Here is a 13,425-nt window from a genome sequence, read left to right as displayed (position 1 = left end):
TTTTGTCAGTTGGTGAATAATATGTTTCATTTCCATTGTCATCTCAATCCGCTTCTTTGAATTTGGCGATTCTATAGCTTGTAATACTGGCTTCCAGTCTACACATAATAAAATTTCACTTACAGTTTTCGGAATGTCTGAAATATAATTTAAGGCTATAAGTATGGCTTTAAGTTCAGCTGTGAAAATGGAATATTGTCTACCAATATAGTATAATTTTTCTATTCTAAATGAAGGAATTACAAAAGCCGCTCCTGAATTACCATCTTCTAGAACAGATCCGTCTGTGTATATTTTTAGATAATTTGAATATTGATTTTCTATATCGGAGAGCACTTAAGGTTTTAACAAAAATGGTGACTGGTTCTTGGATAAATCTGTATAATCCATGTCAAATGTAGCTTTACACTGCTCCCATTCAGGGACTGGTGAAAAAGAAGGTATTTTTGCAATTTGCTTGTCTTTTGATTCCGTAGCACTAATGATATCTGATGCAAATGTATTAATGGATGTCATAGACTGTATCGTCTTAACTCTTTTAACAAAATCTTTTTGTGAACTCAAATTAGCTGCTTCTTTTGAAAAGGTTTCATATGCGAAAGATTTGATAACGAATTTCGCGGCTGAAGCTTTCCTTTGTTCACCAAGAGATAAAACACCTGCTTTTCAGTAAGTCCCTAAATTTGATGTAAGAATGGGCACACCCAGAGCGAGTTTATAAGCCTTACAATCAATGCTTTGCAGCTTCTTTAACAAATGCAATGGAGAACTGAAAAATACCTCTTGAGCGTATGTCAAGAGTGAACGTACGAGGGAGGTAGCGAGAGATATCAATGCTTTGGTATCTTGCCCCCACTGCTGTTTACAAATTATTTTAAGGAAATTTAGACCATTTCTTGCTTTGTTTAGTATGTATATAGTCAATATGATAATTCCACGAAAGGTTTGAAGAAAGATAGACCCCCCAAAATTTAACAGATTGTGTATATCTGATGATAGTACCATTAATATTTTATTCTAAACACGGGGAGCTTTTCTGGGTCTGATCCTGTATTAAATAGCATCATATTTGTTTTTTCTAAGGACAATGATAAGCCATTTTCTGTCATAAAGTTGCTGATTTTATCAAATTCCCGCTGGTATATTTTCTTCAAGTTATGCAATTCAATGTCCTAGTAGGCGTTTTATTTTTCATTGTCACCTTCATCCACTGATAAACAAATGTCATCAGCAAATTGAACCAAGACTGTATCTGCGGTGGGGTGTATGTGCATTTCGCCGTCTGTGTATGCTTTGATGCTTGGTTTTTAATTACGTAGACTGCGGAGATACTTTGGTCCAGTTCGCGGCTGTTTACGGTGACTGTTTAGTTCACACGGAATGGTTTTCGGCCGGCGGTTTTTGGAGCATGTGGATGTGATTTTGTGCCGTATAGAGTTTTTAATTTTGTTACATTTTACTAACTCGTAATGTGCCTCAGTTGAGCATCACTGTATTTTAATGAAAGGCGCAATATAAATAAACTATTATTATTATTATTATTATTATTATTATTATTATTATTATTAATCTAAATGTACTGTGCTTATTTATTATTGTAACCTACTTGTTTATATTTGAAGGTCGTTTTACGGTAATTTTTATAACGAGTGTGAAACTAGTGGAGACTGATGGCGGACCGGACGCATGGATATTCGAGTTGATGCAGCTGAGATCACGATTGTGTGCGGCTTCTGAGCGGCGCATACAAATTAGCTGAATGGCTTATGCATGTCTATAATTATCTGTACTAAAAGAATTAACTGTGTGCCACCACACCAAGCATCTCCATTCAGTTAAGGACAATAAATTATCTTGTGATCTTGTGATAACTTACGGTGTTCCTGAATATGGAAATACATTTCAATTGTTCTGATGGTGTTTGGGCTGGGACTGTGAAACAAAAGGTGGAGAGGGAAGAGTGTATTTATATATAATTATGTAGACAGTGAGAAGGGGTGGGAGGAAAAAAAAACGCCAGAAAAAAATATGGCAGCGGTGGGATTCGAACCCACGCCTCCGAAGAGACTGGTGCCTTAAACCAGCGCCTTAGACCGCTCGGCCACGCTACCGTATACTAGCAGCGTCTGATTTTAATACTACAAAACCAGTACATCTCCTCACCCTCTTTCTTCTTTTTGGCAAAAAGTCACCGACTATCCTTGTGATGCTGGTTGTTTTAAGAAATAAGTTTTGGGATTTAATCTAAAAAAGAAACAAAAAAAACCCCTGAAGTATTAAAGTTTGTGTCTTTTGATCTTTCTGTTTATTTTTATTGTTACTATGCTTTCGTGTGAGAAAAGCTGGACTACTTTATTTCCACAAAGAGATTTTTCTTTTTTTTTCAGAAACAAATGTAAGCATAGATCACTGAAACATACTTCAGAGTGGATGACAAGGGTCGAACGCCTGTCATCCTAAACTTACAGAAGCGACAATGCACGGTATATTTCGTGCATATTACAAAGCAGGCTTGAAGTACATCATAAATAACAATCATGTGATCTTTGCCATCCACTCTGGATAGGTGAATTGTGGTGTAAAGCCTAAAAAAAATTACAGTCAGTCGGTTACACTGATGTAAAAATATTTTTAGATCAGTGGTCATAACTCCTTAGTTAACTTGATAACGACATTACACGCTTTCCCGTACAGCCGCCATATTTGCTGTTTATAACGTGACCGACACGTCACCGTTGTGTGTGTGTGTGTGTGTGTGTGTGTGTGTGTGTGTGTGTGTGTGTTATCTATAAATAGCACGGGGCGCACATGGTACTGTTTACAAAATAGCGCGTTGTTTAATATTGTTTCCTCTCCAGTTTGTGTGTATCGTGGGCGGGGAAGGGGAGGTCGCGTCTAGTTCCCTCCTGATATTTTAAATTCTATATTCATTTATCTAAAATAAAAAATAAAAACAATAATTAAAAAAAAAGATCAGGGCATTTACTGAGTTTGGTTTTACTTGTTTGTTGTGCTGTCGTGAAAAAAAAACGGCAACAGAAGCAAAAATAAAAAAAACAAAAACAAAACCGGGGAGGCACGTGTGCATGCATGTGTACCTGGCGCGTGTGTACTGATGTGCGCCGCAGTTCAGAGACGCTGACGTAGGCATTGGCATCAGGTACCGCACAGATGGCTCACTCCTCAACCTCAGGAGGCTTCAAGCAAAAACCAAGGTGAGGACAGACACCGTCAACGACTTCCTGTTTGCTGATGACTGCGCTCTCAACGCTGCCTCCGAACCCGGCGGAAGCTGACATGCAACACAGCGTCGACAAGTTCTCTGCTGCCTGTGACAACTTTGGGCTCTGTCACAATCAGCACGAAGAAGACTGAGGCACCAGCCAGCTCCAGGAAAGCCTTACGTTGTACCAAACATCTTCATCAACGGACAACGACTGAACGCGGTGGTCAACGGTTCACATACCTGGGCAGTACACTTTCTCGCACCGTTGTCATCATGATCGACGACGAGGTGAATGCCAGACTCGCCAAAGCCAGCGCTGCCTTCGGCAGACTCCATAAGAACGTTTGGAACAGGAGAGGCATCACCCTGGAGACGAAGCTCAAAGTATACAAAGCCATAGTTCTCACCACACTGGTTTGTGGATGTGAATCATGGACTGACGGTCTACAAACGCCACGCCAAAAAGCTGAACCGCTTCCACACCACCACAGAAAACTTCTCGGCATAAAGTGGCAAGCGAAGATCCCTGACACAGAGGTGCTCACTCGTGCAAACTTGCCCAGCATCTACACCATCTTGATGCAGGCCCAGCTGCGCTGGGGAGGCCATGTAGTTCGCATGCCAGACCACAGGCTCCCCAAGAAACTGCTGTACGGCGAACTCCAACATGGCAAGCGCTCCCATGGAGGCCAAAAGAAGCGCTTCAAAGACACTCTGAAAGCTTCTCTGAAGGCCTTCAACATCAGCCACGACACATGGGAGCTGAATGCAATGGACAGGCCAAACTGAGTGGCGTTCAGCTGTCCACAAAGGCGCCAAATCCTGTGAGGCCAACAGAATCGCTGCAGCAGAGCAACGCAGACAGGCCAGGAAAAGCAGTGCCAGCAAGTCCCCGACAGGCGCCACCATTCCCTGTCCACACTGCGTTAGAACCTTCCGGGCGCGGATTGGACTCACCAGTCATCTGCGAACACACAGAGCCCAACCCACCCACCCCCAGGATGACTAGATGGTCCTCGTCGATCCCGACGGACGAACCACATGTGCATCGCTTGCACGTGTGTGTATGCATGTGCGTTTGCACGTGTGCGTGTGTGTAGTATGCATGTGCCGGCGCTTGCGCGTGTGCGCGTGTGTGTCACAGTGCATGTGCACTGTGTGTAGTATGGCATGTTCGTGAGCAGTGTATGTGCCGCGTGTGCGCGTGTGTATGCATGTGCGCACAGCACTGGCATGCGCGTCACAGTGTATTCATATGCGTGTGTGTATGCATGTTCGCATGCACGTGTGCGCGTGTGTATGCACAGTGTGCGCGTGCGTGCGTGTGTATGCATGTGCGTCCCCGCAGTCACTTGCGCGTGTGCGCTTCAGTGCGCGTGTGTATGTATGTGCGCTTGCGCTTGTGCGCGTGTGTATGCATGTCAGTGCGCTTGCGCATGCATGTGCGTTTGCGCACCGTGCAGTGCAGTGTGCGCCGCGTGTGTATGCATGTGCGCTTGCGCGTGTGTAGTATGCGGCATGTGTCTCCTCTCAGTTCAGTTGTCTCCTCTTGTCTCCTGTGCCAGCTGTCTAGTTATTCTAATCTTCAGAAAATCATCGGATGTCACCACTATTACTGTTACTACAGCTACTTCTGTTACCACTGCCGGATATCTCACACACACACACACACACACACACACACACACACACACACACACACACACACACACACACACACACACACTGCACACACACTGACACACACACACACACAACCTGAATACACACACACATACAACCTGAACACACACACACACACTGACACGCGCGCGCGCGCACACACACACACACACACACACACACACACACACACACACACACACACGTCCAATACCACCCAAAGTGAAAAGACGTTAAATTAAAGAAAGAAAGAAAGAACGAAAGAAAGAAAGAAAGAAAGAAAGAACACACACACACACACACACACACACACACACACACACACACACACACACAAACTGAAAGAACCACAATAACAATTTAAAAAATTAGAGAGAGAGACATTAAAATGATAAAATTTACTACTTTAAGAATACAAACAAAACAAAAGAAGAACAATACTCATCATCACCATCGTCATCAAAGTTTATATGTCGTCCTAGTAACTGAGCCGGTTTTAACAATGCCTCGTCAGGCCAACACGTCGCGAGAATTGACGGTTTTCATGACAAAAAAATATGATTCTGATGATTCCGATTCTTGCGACATGCGCTATTTTGTAAACAGAACCATGTGCACCGCATGCTATTTTCCAATTATACACACGAAACAATGACGTATTTTGTCACGTGATGTACAGCAAATATGGCGACTGGTAAAGGAAAGCGTGCTGTCGTTGTGAAAAACAACAACCAAAAACGATGAATTTCGAAGGCACGCTTTATAGCGGATGTTGAGATTCAAACGAATGTCATTATATACTTCATGCCGGCTTTGCAATAGACACGGAAAGTACAGTATATAGTTCCAGGACACTAAAATAGGCCATTATCTTCATGCACTTTACCGAGGACTTCACTCCAGATGCATTAATCATGCTTGGGAAATATGGCTAGGGAAAGGGCCTAGGGGGAAGAATAGGTCAAAGTTAGGTTTCCTCATTACCACAAAAAATTAATAACAAATAAAACGTGGGATGAATCCAGTGTCAATACACTAAGTAGATATTGTTTTTTTGTGCACCAATTGGCAGGGCGGTAGCGTGGCCGAGCGGTCTAAGGCGCTGGTTTTAGGCACCAGTCTCTTCGGAGGCGTGGGTTCGAATCCCACCGCTGCCATTTTTTTGAACTTTTATTTTCGGGGCAGAGGATGGAAATTAACTTAGACTTTTCGGAGGGATTATAATTTTTCTTCGGTCTTAAATCTTTTTCTTTTTAAACGAGTAACAGGGAAGACAATTTGACTCAGTATAATAAAATCCATAAATATATGGGCAACTACATGCACTAATTCATGTTGATGCACAATCTGAAATCTGCATAAAACTCCCAAAGACTAAATCCGTAACTGTCATGTTTCATTTCTTTGTGACAGATTCATTGTCTGTTCTATCATGACGATTTAGACAAATGTGGAACGTTATAATGCCTGCAACATTACTAGCTTCAGTTTCAGTTTTGAATTTCTCAAGGATCGAACTGTTACTGCATTCTGACAAATCCATATATGCTACACCATATCTGCTAGGCAGATGCCTAACAGCAACACATGACCCAGTTAGATAGCCAGGACCTGAGTGCATGCACATAAAATTTGTGTGCCTTTCAGAGTGGGGTTATCTTAAGGAATTTTGCCAGAGGACAACGCTTATGTTGCAATGGGTTCTTTTTCAGTGCATCTTCTTCTTCTGCGTTCGTGGGCTGCAACTCCCACGTTCACTCGCATGTACACGAGTGGGCTTTTACTTGTATGACCGTTTTTACCTCGCCATGTAGGCAGCCATACTCCGCTTTCGGGGGTGTGCATGCTGGGTATGTTCTTGCTTCCATAACCCACCGAACGCTGACATGGATTACAGGATCTTTAACGTGCGTATTTGATCTTCTGCATGTGTTTACACACAAAGGGGGTTCAGGCACTAGCAGGTCTGCACATATGTTGACCTGGGAGATCGTAAAAATCTCCACTCTTTACCCACCAGGCGCCGTCACCGTGATTCGAACCCGGGATCCTCAGATTGAAAGTCCAACGCTTTAACCACTCGGCTATTGCGCCCGTCTTTCAGTGCATCAAAAGTGTGCTGTACATGGGACCTCAGTTTATTGTCTCATCTGAATGACTAGATGATAAGTTTGATTATCCAGTCAAACTTGGGAGAGAGAGTGAGATCAGGATTTGAACCCAAACTATCACAGATACTGTATTGGCAGATAATCATCATCACCATTCTGCTACCTTCCTCCTGGCAATCAAAACATATATTTCTCTCTACCAAACTCTTTTTTTTTTTAATCAACATTTACCACTATTCTATAATGTTGAATGCAAGTTTTGAAAATAAGTACTTTGCAGTTATTGTCTGACACACTGACACAATCTATTTTTATTTTGCAAAATATAGCAACTCCCAGACAGAATCCAATCCTGTGTCAGTTGAATATGTATATTTCTGAATATGGAGCGCCTACCTTTGGATAGAGACCTTCTTCTTCTTCTGCGTTCACTCGTATGCACATGAGTGGGCTTTTACGTGTATGACCGTTTTTACCCCGCCATGTAGGCAGCCATACTCCGCTTTCGGGGGTGTGCATGCTGGGTATGTTCTTGTTTCCATAACCCACCGAACGCTGACATGGATTACAGGATCTTTAATGTGCGTATTTGATCTTCTGCATGCGTTTACACACAAAGGGGGTTCAGGCACTAGCAGGTCTGCACATATGTTGACCTGGGAGATCGTAAAAATCTCCACCCTTTACTCACCAGGCGCAGTCACCATGATTCGAACCCGGGACCCTCAGATTGACAGTCCAACACTTTAACCACTCGGCTATTGCGCCCGTCGGGATAGAGACCAAACTTAAGCACTTTACAAACATGGAGCCATTCGCACGAGTGGCTGCAAACCTGGATGTAGTGCTTTTGGGCGCTCATCATTTGTTTCCTGTGTCAATCAGGCTTCAGTCATGTGCACACGTCCACGTTTGTATGAGTGGATTTTTCTTCAGAATTTTGCCAGGGAGAACTCCTTTGTTGCTGTGGGTTCTTTTACTTTTGTTGAGTGTATGCTGCACATAGGACCACAGTTTATTGTCTCATCTGAATGACTCATGTTCAGACCACCACTCAAAGTCTAGTGGAGGGGCAGAAAATTCTGGCAACTGTCAGATTTGTTCCAGCACCCTATGCGGATGTGTTACCACAAGACCACCACTCCACATTTGGATGAAACCATATCCCAACTTTGACCTTGTGCGCATTTGTATATGCACACTTGAATGCCTGTACAAGTGCGTGTGTGTGTATGTGCTGTATGTGCATGCACGTTATATGAACAAGTATATGTATGCGTGGGTAGACATGTGCACTGAAATTTTGTTCACATCTCTCACGAAATGTGTGAGTGGGTGGGAGCATGCATACACATTTGTGACAGTCTCTCAGAGAGAGAGAGAGAGAGAGAAAGGACAAGTATGCACACATCTGTTCCAGACAGAGACATAACTTGGGAAAGCAAACAGAAATGGTGACTTCACAGAATTAAATACTTTATTATAGAAAGAATGAATAATTGGTACATTGCACTGCTTATATAGATTTATAAATATGCACTGCAAGAGGCAGTACATGATATTATTCAACACCCACATAAAAAAGCCAAGAAAGGTACATCCACCAGTTCATGAAAAAAACCATGAAAAGGCAAAGAAAGAGATCAAACAACAGTAGTATGAGCATAAAGTACACAATAAACAGGGAAATAATGGTCAAGGTAATAATTAACGACTAATGCATGCCTTTTTTTTCTTGACTGATTGACCAACAAAATGAGGGGGCTGGGGAAGTGGGAAGAGCTGGTTGACATTATGAGAGTGTTTATATCTACATCTATACACATACACACATATATTTGTATTTGTATTTCTTTTTATCACAACAGATTTCTCTGTGTGAAATTCGGGCTGCTCTCCCCACGGAGAGCGCGTCGCTACACTACAGCGCCACCCATTTTTTTGGTATTTTTTCCTGCGTGCAGTTTTATTTGTTTTTCCTATCGAAGTGGATTTTTCTACAGAATTTTGCCAGGAACAACCCTTTTGTTGCCGTGGGTTCTTTTACGTGCGCTAAGTGCATGCTGCACACGGGACCTCGGTTTATCGTCTCATCCGAATGACTAGTGGAGGGGGAGAAAATATCGGCGGCTGAGCCGTGATTCTCTCACTTCCTAGGCGGACGCGTCACCTCTAGGCCATCACTCCACACACACACACACACACATATATATATATATATAGAGAGAGAGAGAGAGACTGTGCGTGCGCGTGTGTGTGTACCATATCATATTTGAATAAGTGTGTGCCTGTGTGTCTTTATGAGTGAAAGAGAGAGAAGAATATGCAAAATTCAGCTGAAGGTCTTGTGAAAGACTAATAATATGAAACATTTATAACCAGACATGTTAAGTCACAGTCTGAGTCTTGATAACAAAAATGAAGTAAGAAAAATAAACACAATAATAATAAAAGCAACGACTGATCATAAACAGAAGTCTTGATTGTGGAAAAAAAACAAAAAACAAACAAACCCAACAAACCGGAAGTAAAGTCTGGTTTTTACTTTTCTACTTTTAACCTCCTAACATTTACACACAAACACAAAGATGCATATAAATTATTTTAAATGGACAGCTCTGCTGAAAATTTCATAATGACAACTCCACTCATCTTCCCTCCCCTCCCCCTCCTAACCTCTCCTGAACAACCCCCTCATCTTCCTACCACTCATGACCAATTAAGCAAAAAAGTGGTCAGATCACACTATCCAGAGTCAATCAGGAAACACATCACTGTTCACCTTTTCCCCTCCTCCCGACATGGCAATGCCACTGACATTTTCATGTTAGAAAGCACTTCAACAATGCACCAGAGTCGTGTTTCCTACACGCTCGTTTGGCGAGGTTCTCTTGAGACACGTTGAAGGTGCGTTTCATTTTTCCCATCTCACAGCTAGAGCGGCTTGGTTCTTGCAAGTCAAGGCGAGGTAGCCCTCAGAGCAACTTTGCCGCTAGGTAAGGATAACATCTACTTCCTGCCTTGCATCTGTTTCGTTGCACATGTACTCTTTGCCCTTGCCACTGATTAAGAAATGCATCTCAAATGTCTTATGTTCAGGAACCAAAATCAACTGAACACAGGAAAGCACTAATAAATGCACTGGCTCAGAGCATGTGCAAAAAAAAAAAGACAAAAAAGACAAAACAACACCAACAAAATCACAAATTCTTTTACTTGCACAATGCATGGTAATTTTTTTTAGCTGACTACCCATGAGACACACACTGGATAATAATACCAAAAATATTGCAAGGTATATGTTAGTAATTTGATACTAAAAATATTGTTTCAGAAGTCTTGATGATTTCTTTATAAAAATATATACATTCATATATATATATACATGTATATATCTTTTATATATTTACACACATACATCGATTGGTAAAAATGTGATGAAATTTTCTAGATTCAGAGTGTTATTCTGATCCAATTCCTTTATTCTAACCAATGATTGTATTTTTCTGAGACCAAAAAAAACAAAAACAAAACAAAACCGTATAATAAAGAAAAAGAAACAATAATACTCCTTGAATAGAAGCTTCAAGCCTCAAAAATATAATATTGATAAGTGTAAGTGAAAGCTCAATTACATTCTGTGAACACAAAAAAAATTTTTGGAATGTAAGTTTCAAATTCATTAAATAGTAAATCAAACAAGACATGTGTCTTTCAGATCCCACATATGAATGACTTAGATCATTTATGTATATAGCTGTTTTTAAAAAATATATATATGCTGATCAGTTTTAATGGTAAAATGATATAAAAACAAAAACAAAACCATCTGAAAGAAAAACCAGGGGAAGACTGGCCCATCTTGCCATCAGCAGTAAACATAAATAAATAACTTTCCAATACTGTATACATCAAAGCAAGAAAATATTCAAAAGATCAATTTCTGATTCATTTGACAGCTACATGACAGTATTTTGAAGCTTAATATGGCTAAACCAGATAACCTTCCAACATGGTAACCATTAAAGCAAGAAAATGGAAACAGGTAACAAATAATGGAATGAGAGACCAAAGGCTTTTGAGCAGCTTACTACTGTAACACACAAAGGTTAAAAAAATCCCCATAAATATCTTAACAAGTCAAAACTGCAGTAGATCCAAGTTTGTACAGTTTATCAGCAGCCGTGGCGAAGTGGTGAGCATTGTAGAAAGACTGCTGAGGGGATGCGGGTTTGAATCCCAGTGGTGTTGGGTTTTTCGGCCTGCGGCCAGCTCCAACCCAGTGTGCTATGGGCTTAAATGGGAAAACTGGGACCACACTGTCGAGTATCATCCACTTCATGGATGCATCTTTGGGTGTGTTGCTCTAATTTCCTGACCAACACTGCAAGTGTCTGTATCTCTCATGCCTGGTTGATGTTGGGATATCATGACAGGAAGCATGGAGTCTAGCCTTGTCACATTGTCCCAAACCTAAATGGACGTCTATAGCAGCAGCATCGTCATCCTTCATCATCAATGCAAAAAAAAGTCCCAGATTATTTGGCCTTTCATGCCCTGCTGTCATGGTGACCTCAGTTTCGATATCCCTTCATTTCTGCGCTTGGGGCAAGTCTTTTGCTGTTGGAGGGATGTGGTGGTGGTCTCCACTTTAGGAGGGGGGGATGCTCACTCAGTCTAGCTCTGCGACTAAGCCATTATTGTCATAAGTAGGGGGGTTAGTAGGTGGTGTCCAAAGTACATTAAATCAGAACAGGCACCACTGAGCATCACCAAAGTGACTCAGCAGCAGTGCATTGTCTCCTCTGGCGTGTGGCCTCCTGGCAACTTAACATCAATGGTTCCCTGCGGACTGCTGACACTGCGACTGTGACAGATGAACCCGGGTGTGGATGTGCAACGGGGACTTGGAATGAGTGGCATGGGAGTAATGCCATTGTAATGGTGCAGATGATGGGGTAAAAGAAAAAAAAAAAAATTTGTACAGATTGGCTCAAATGGAAACAGCTAAAATTACAAAACATAAAAATAAAAGATAAAGGGCTGTCCAGAAACTATCAAAACAAGAAAATGGAAACATGTAAGAATTGAATACAGTACACACACACAAAGGTTAAAATTAACCAAAAAAACAGACACCCCCCCCTCCCCCCCCCACCACCCACAAACAACAACAACAACAACACACATTAATATCGTATGTTAATATTTTAACTTGATAAAACTGCAGCAGATCCAAATTCGTACATTTTGGCTGAAATGGTAACAACTAAAATTACCAAAACATAAGAATAAAAAGACAAGGGGAAGTCTAGACCTAACAGATTCTTCACACCTCAATGATAATGCACTGCATAAGCAACAAGAATCTATTCACTTGTTGTTGATTAAAGTCTTGCGGACTGTGCAGGGCCTATCAGTGTTATCAACAAGTGAAAAATATTCCAAGATCACAAAGCTAGCCCAAGGCAAAAGTTCTTAAGACAAAAACAGTTTGGGTCATTTCTAATTATACTGCTTCATCTGCAAACACCAAATAGTGCTGAAGGTATCACACATCCCAACTTAATTCATCACCTACAGATTGCAAAAACAAGTTTAATAACAAAAGAGGCATGGCCTTCAAGACTCACTTGTGATAAATTAAGTCCCTTAGCATTAATTACAGAGTAATTTCCCTTTTTTACTATCTGCACCAAAACGTTTGCAAAATAAATAAAAATTCCATGCTTAGCAAAAGAAGTTCCTGTTTGAACAAAAAATGATAATAATGACTCCTCTTGTTGTTGTGTAGAATAAGAGGTCAAAGTGCCAAGTTTAGAGAATACAAAAAATATAAATATAACAGTAAAAGCAGTTTGCATATAATTAGGCTTCTTTTTTTGTGTGTGTGCCCATCCCAGAGGTGCAATATTGTTTTAAACAAGACTGGAAAGAACTGAATTTTTCCTATTTTTATGCCTAATTTGGTGTCAACTGACAAAGTATTTGCAGAGAAAATGTCAATGTTAAAGTTTACCACGGACACACACACACACACACACAGACAACCGAACACCGGATTAAAACATAGACTCACTTTGTTTACACAAGTGAGTCAAAAATATTATGTTGCTCTAGAAAAAACAACAACAAAACACATAAAAAAGGGACATGCTGGAAAACGGAACTGCAGGATGGGCAGGTAGCATTCCACCCCACTGTTTACATACATTCATAATATTGCCCAGTCATTGCAGAGCAGCAGTTGAACTAGCTGTTCATTCACTTGTAAATGAACAGAAACAGGAGTGAAGACTTTCAGAGAAAAGCAACAGCCCCCCCCCCCCCCCCCCCCCCACCACCCCCCACCCCCCCAAAAAAAAGAAACCCCCCAACCCCCCAACCCCCAAAACAACAAAGGCTGAGAAAGCCCTGTGGAGGGGA

General features: G+C 41.4%; 2 non-coding genes across 2 annotated transcripts; one reads left to right on the top strand and one right to left on the bottom strand.

Moving 5' to 3' along the window:
- Positions 1-2,029: 2,029 nt before the first annotated feature.
- Positions 2,030-2,111, bottom strand: Trnal-aag (transfer RNA leucine (anticodon AAG)). Its single transcript has one exon. It is a non-coding gene; the product is annotated as a tRNA-Leu (tRNA).
- Positions 2,112-5,963: 3,852 nt separating this feature from the next.
- Positions 5,964-6,045, top strand: Trnal-uag (transfer RNA leucine (anticodon UAG)). The gene has a single exon. It is a non-coding gene; the product is annotated as a tRNA-Leu (tRNA).
- The last annotated feature ends 7,380 nt before the right edge of the window (positions 6,046-13,425 follow it).

This window comes from Babylonia areolata, chromosome 23, assembly GCF_041734735.1.
Source record: "Babylonia areolata isolate BAREFJ2019XMU chromosome 23, ASM4173473v1, whole genome shotgun sequence".
Taxonomy (NCBI): Eukaryota; Metazoa; Mollusca; class Gastropoda; order Neogastropoda; family Buccinidae; genus Babylonia; species Babylonia areolata.
Note: the sequence above shows the minus strand (reverse complement) of the source record. Positions and strands in the feature narration are given on the sequence as shown.